Here is a 7,300-nt window from a genome sequence, read left to right on the forward strand (position 1 = left end):
ATGGCAAGCCTTAGACACACTTTAACAGGCTGCTTCTGTGGGTGGCACAACCAGTGCTGCAAGCCCACTTGCAGTATTTGGATTTACAAGCCCTGGGCACACTCAGTGCACTGTACTAGGGTCTGACAAGTAAACCCAAACCAGCCAATTATGGAATCACTAAATTATACATCAATTTACATAGGGAGAACATATGCACTTTAGCAATGATCAGCAGTGGTAAAGTGCCCAAAGGCATAAAACAGCCAACAACAGGTCAGAACAAATACAGAAGGAAGGCAAAAAGTTCAGGGATGACCCTGCAAAAAGGGCCAAGTCCAACAAATGGATAAGGAAAATGTTGGTATGCCTCCCGGTCCCTGCTCAAAGAACTGTAGCCCAGGCCATGGTAATCTCCAGACTGGACTATGGACTAGGGTAATGTCTTGTAACTGGGTGCTGCAAAATCTCTACTCACATGGCTTCAGACCATACAAAATGCAGCAGCAGTTCTTCTCGTTCACCTACTCAGATTCACCTCTTCAGCCAGCATGTTACATACTCTTCACTGGCTGCCAGTAGAACATTGGGTTCAATTCAAGGTCTTATGTTATATTCATAAGTGCTTATCCAACACAGGGCCCATGTATCTGAGACCTCTTGTGTCTTGGTATTCTCCCAAACAATCACTCCGTTCTATTCATCAGGAGCTGGCAGTAGTTTAAAGCAGCAGCGGTCCTTGGCGGGAGTTCCGTGGGGCGGAAAGGCGGGGCAGGGTGGGAGGTACTAAACACTGGAACATGGATAATTGGAGGTAAGTAAACAATTAAATAAATAAAACAAATTTCGTAGCGCGCCCTGCATCACAAAATGCGGTGCAGCGCGCGCTACTAAATTTGTTTTATTTATTTCATTGTTTACTTACCTCCAATTATCCATATTCCGGTGTTTAGTACCGTCCACCCTGCCCCTCCCCTGCCCCGCCTTTCCGCCCCACGGAACTCCCTCCACGGACCGCTGATGGTTCAAAGAGTTAAGAGAACCTGTCACAGTAGCCAGGCAGTTGGGTATCTGGGACCAAAGATGTGGAACACCTTGCCACAGACACTGAGAGCTTGTAAATTGCTCACAGACTTTTGAAAATTGCTTAAAACATGGATGCTCCCAACTCTAATAACAGCTAACATTTGGCTCTTTGGAAATGCTAGCTGTTTTTAGTTTAGTGAGGAGGCAGGTGCTGGAAAACGTTTTTTAGGTAGCCATGCGCTTTACAAATCATGTAAATAAATACAAATAAAGAGGTCAAATCATGCTCAGCCCGGGCTTGGGTTGCTTGTGTTCTGGTTAAGACAGAACCTGGTTTGGCATTTCAGGCTGTGCTTTTCCTACAGGAGCAGTTCCTTTTGGAGCAAGTGGCTGCATCTAATCTGAGGAGGCATGGTGGGCAAAAGAAAGATGGGTTGGAGTGCTGCCCCAATTAATTGCCAGTGGTTAGCCTTATTGTAAGCATTCCTCCCATCACCTTTTTTGGATTTGATGTAATGTCTTAAGTGGCTTAGAGTATGCCAAAAAATGGATCTCTTGCTCACTGTGCCACTAGAACCAAACTACATCTGACTGGAGTGGCCCATAACACATTTGGAGACAGACATCTGGTAGGACAACACAGGGTCCTCCAGCAACCATAGAGAAGATACACAAGAATGATCTTAACATCCTATTTTCTACTTTTCAAGTGGGCCCCAATTGTTACATGTGGCTCAACAGACCCGTCAAGCAGGATTTGACAGTGTAGTTTCAACAGGATGGTAACGCCTCCGTTGTCAATATTCTGTGCAGTTCACTGGAATCATCTCTTCCCATTAAGGTCAGCCTATATTATGCTCGTAGGAGGCATTTCACACCTCTTTTACTCCTATTCCCCAGTGTGAGCACAGGTTGGGATCTGTCAGAGGCTTGTACTAATTCTTTACCTGTTTGGAACTTAGGCAAATAAAGGTATCATTTCTAAAAGATACTTTTCCTTACTATTTAATCAAAATTGGACTTCATCACTGAATTGGATCGTTAATAACTAGTAACAAGCATTTGCAATGCAATCAGTCTCACCTTTGGGACCTGATATGCATTTAGTTATGCAGCATATTAGCCTTGATGCTGAAACATCTACTGTTCTTTAACATGGAGGGAAAGTAAGCACTAAACTGCGAGACAAGCCGGGTATGGGAACACATGGCGAGAATTATTGCCTTTCAGCAGGAAATGGTATAGTCCAAAGCTCTGTTTTTAATATGAAATCAGGGCCTTCGGTGGTCATATCACTGAAAATACAAGTTTTGAAAAAAATATTATTGTCTGCAGGCGCTCATGGAAGACAATTTCTATGGACTGGAAACTAGAGAATGCTAAAGGGATTCTGGTATTTTACTGACCTCTGCTGGTCATTTTCTATCATGAAAGTTAAACAGAGGCAGTTGACTGGAAAATAAAAAAAAGAAAGTCCTTCAACAGAAAGCAATTCTGGTACTTTACTGACCTCTACTGGTCGTTTTCCATCAAGACAGTTAAATAGAGGTAGTTAAACAACAAAAAAGTCCCTAAGCGGAAGCAAACAAGTCCTAGGGTAAACAGACATAATACCGAATTCAAAATATCGATAGGACAGAATATCGAGTTTTTAATATAGAATGGACAGAATATCGAATTGTCAAAATATAGTGGTGAAGAATATCGAAAATCAGGTAAGAAATAAAATATTGATTTAAATAATATAGAAGTAAGTAATATCGTTGTAACTTCGGACGCACCGTACGGATCGTACTTGCGCGCTCGGACTTGGGTTATCACATTTGTACGTAAAATCGTCCGGGGACGTGTCGGACACATTTTCCGACCCGAGAACATGTGGGGGAATTTTCCCACTGCGATTCGTTTGGACTTTTCCCATACGAATCGTACTTGCCAGTTTGTACGGTACTTGTACGATTCGTACGGAAAAAAATCCGGATACGAGTCGTACGGGGAATTTTTTTAACGGATCGGAATCGGCACCTATATTATGACTGTCGATATTACTTACTTCTATATTATTTAAATCAATATTTTATTTCTTACCTGATTTTCCATATTCTTCACCACTATATTTTGACAATTCGATATTCTGTCCATTCTATATTAAAAACTCGATATACACGGGTGTACATACACAGGTGGGGGTACAACTCGTACATACACGGGTGTACATACACAGGTGGGGGTTTGACTCGTACATACACGGGTGTAGATACACGGGTGGGGGTACGACTCGTACATACACGGGTGTACATACACAGGTGGGGGTACGACTCGTACATACACGGGTGTACATACACGGGTGGGGGTTCGACTCGTACATACATGGGTGTACATACACGGGTGGGGGTACGACTCGTACATACACGGGTGGGGGTTCGACTCGTACATACACGGGTGTACATGCACAGGTGGGGGTACAACTCGTACATACACGGGTGTACATACATGGGTGGGGGTTCGACTCGTACATACACGGGTGTACATACACGGGTGGGGGTACGACTCGTACATACACGGGTGTACATACACAGGTGGGGGTACGACTCGTACATACACGGGTGTACATACACGGGTGGGGGTTCGACTCGTACATACACGGGTGTACATACACAGGTGGGGGTACGACTCGTACATACACGGGTGTACATACACAGGTGGGGGTACGACTCGTACATACACGGGTGTACATACACGGGTGGGGGTACGCACCGTACATGGGGGGCTGGAGGGGGTGTTCAGCGCGTACCGGGCCCCCTTTTCCTCACGCTGCGTGGCGTACTTAGCTTTTCCGGCACTTTTTGGGTGCCGTAAAAATATTGCCGTCCGGAGTGCTGTCGGTACGAATCGTACTTGCTGGTACGTAAACGGCTGTCTCACTCCGTATGAATGTCACGTATGCACTGTCCCGGATCACATTCGTATGTATTTTTCAGTCGGTCGGTGTTTTTTCCGATTCGTACGTAAATGGTGTTTCCGTACGAATCGTACTTGCATGATTGTAGGGTCTTTTTCCCGGGTACGAGTCGGACGGAGAAAACGCTCCGTCCGACGATTCGTACCGGGTTTCTCCAGGATTGGAATCGGCACCATAGTTGTTAAAAATATCGAATTTTTTTTATAGTGTTTTAAGTGTTAGTATATGTGTTAAAAGTATGTATAAATTTTGGAATGTATGTTTGAATATTTTTAAAGTAATGAATTGTATGTTATTTAATTTTTGTGTAATTTAATTCCGTAGCGGGTTGTGAGTTTATAGGGGATTAGGGTGGGAAGTAATTTAATTATAGTACATTAAATAATAATTTTAAGGAATTATTAATATTTTTAATTTAATTTTGCGTTTTACTTCTGTAGCGGGTTGTGGGTTTATAGGGGAATAGGGTGGGAAGTAATTTAATTGTTATTAGGTAATTATTAATTGGTATTGAAAATTAATTGGTTGTTGATTAATTATTAATTGGTAAATAATTAGTATTAATTGGTAATTAATTATTATTAATTGTTTAATTGATAATTATGTAAATTGTATTAATTTATTATTTGTAGCGGGTTGTGGGTTTATAGGGGAATATGGTGGGAATTAATTTAATTGTAAATAATTAATTATTGAAATAATTTTTGTATATTGCTAATTAATTTATTCTTAATTAATTATCAATTGGTATTAATTTCATTTATTATTTTTTGGTATTGACAATTAATTGGTTGTTAATTAATTATTAATAGGTTATTAATAAAAAAACATTGGTATTTACAATAAATTAATTATTAAATATTGTGTGATTGGTAATTAATTTTAATATTTTTATTTGGTATTAATAATTTATTTATTTTTAGTAAAATATTAAATTATTACTTTCCCAACTATTGCACTCACTGGAGTGGGAATAGTAATTTTTACCCCTACGCTATCCAACGCTTTCCGTACTATTGCACTCACTGGAGTGGGAATAGTAATTTTTACCCCTTCGGTATCCAACGATTACCCTAGAGTTGCACTCACTGGAGTGGGGATAGCAAATTTTACCCTCCCGCTATCCAACGCTTTCCCTACTGTTGCACTCTCTGGAGTGGGAATAGTAATTTTTACCCCTACGCTATCCAACGCTTTCCCTACTGTTGCACTCTTTGGAGTGGGAATAGTAATTTTTACCCCTACACTATCCAATGCTTTCCCTACTGTTGCACTCTTTGGAGTGGTAATAGTAATTTTTACCCTCCCGCTATCCAACGCTTTCCCTAATGTTGCACTCTCTGGAGTGGGAATAGTAATTTTTACTCCTACGCTATCCAACGCTTACCCTACAGTTGCACTCACTGGAGTGGGAATAGTAATTTTTACCCCTACGCTATCCAACGCTTTCCCTACTGCTGCACTCTTTGGAGTGGGAATAGTCATTTTTACCCCCACGCTATCCAATGCTTTCACTACTGTTGAACTCTCTGGAGTGGAAATAGTAATTTTTACCCCTACACTATCCAACGCTTTCCCTACTGTTGCACTCTTTGGAGTGGGAATAGTAATTTTTACCCCTATGCCATCTGACGTTTTCCCTACTGTTGCACTCACTGGAGTGGGAATAGTAATTTTTGCCCTCCCGCTATCCAACGCTTTCCCTACTGTTGCACTCTCTGAAGTGGGAATAGTAATTTTTACCCCTACGCTATCCAACGCTTTCCCTACTGTTGCACTCTCTGGAGTGGGAATAGTAATTTTTAGCCCTACTCTATCCAACGCTTTCCCTACTGTTGCACTCTTTGGAGTGGGAATAGTAATTTTTACCCCTACGCTATCCAATGCTTTCACTACTGTTGAACTCACTGGAGTGGGAATAGTAAATTTTACCCTCCCGCTATCCAACGCTTTCCCTACTGTTGCACTCTCTGGAGTGTGAATATTAATTTTTACCACTACGCTATCCAATGCTTTCTCTATTATTACACTGTCTGGAGTGGGAATACTAATTTTTACCCTCCCGCTATCCAACGCTTTCCCTACTGTTGCACTCTCTGGAGTGGGAATAGTAATTTTTACCCTCCCGCTATCCAACGTTTTCCCTACTATTGCACTTACTGGAGTGGTAATAGTAAATTTTACCCGTCCGCTATCCTACGCAAAAAATATTGCATTTTTTTAATAAATATTACGTTAATATATATGTATTATTATTATTTTTTTACTTACAATAATTATTTCTTAATTTTAAAGTAATTTAAGTATTTTTAAGTATGTTTCAGTTAATTATATGTTTTATTTCATTAATTTTACATTAATTTTAAGACATTTAAAAAAAATTGATATTGTGACTAACTATATTTTTTACAACGATATTTAGGATTCTATATTTTTGTACTTACCTGTTTGGAGATAGGGCTTCGATATTTTGGCATTCTATATTTTTCCTTCGATATTTTAGCAATTCGATATTCTTCTTCTCGATATTTCGTCAGTGATCCAAGTCCTAGGGCTGATCTACAAAGCCCACAAAGTACATACACATGTAAGTATATACTAAAGTATATAAGTATATACTAAAGTATATACAAGAGGTCTTGAATGCTCGACCTAAAAATAGTTGTTTATTTATTTGTCTAGAATAGATTATCCCATTCCCAAGATAGCAGTATTAGTATTTGAATCTGGACTCGGTTTTTCTACTTATGATTGTTAGGCCTGCCACAGTGAAAATAGCTTTTAGGGCTTTTGCATGGTAGTCACATGGAAACATTAATATTCTATATGTACCACGGGCATTGCCTTGTGGGATACAAGGTTTATATAGGGGTGACTAACTTACTAATATTTAAAGGGGGATTTCTTTCAGTTAAAAATGATTATTTTTACAGATCACACTGCAGGATTTACACTTCACCCATAGGATATTTTCGTGGACCTGAAGCCATGTTTTACTTTGTCATACTAGTGGATGGCGCAATAAGTGTTGCAGTCCACAGGTGACATTTAACTGTTCATGCAGTTGGTGTACTTCTGCACCAATAACTGTGACTTTATAGAAGGGGTAAATAAACCAACCAGGGATTTGCAGTTTCTACTTGTTGTATGGATCAGATCACAGAGCACGGTCTGAGCAACAAACTGGATTTCTTTGAAAATTTCATGAGGGATTTTAAACTGAATTCGACATTAATGAAGATGAGGTTCAAGATGATTCAATGTAGTGATGAATACCTGCCATAAAAAAACCCTTGAGTGGTTTTACAGAAAAGTTAAGGATTATTTACTGTT

This window comes from Triturus cristatus, chromosome 3_2 (assembly GCF_964204655.1).
Source record: "Triturus cristatus chromosome 3_2, aTriCri1.1, whole genome shotgun sequence".
In the NCBI taxonomy this organism is placed as follows: Eukaryota; Metazoa; Chordata; class Amphibia; order Caudata; family Salamandridae; genus Triturus; species Triturus cristatus.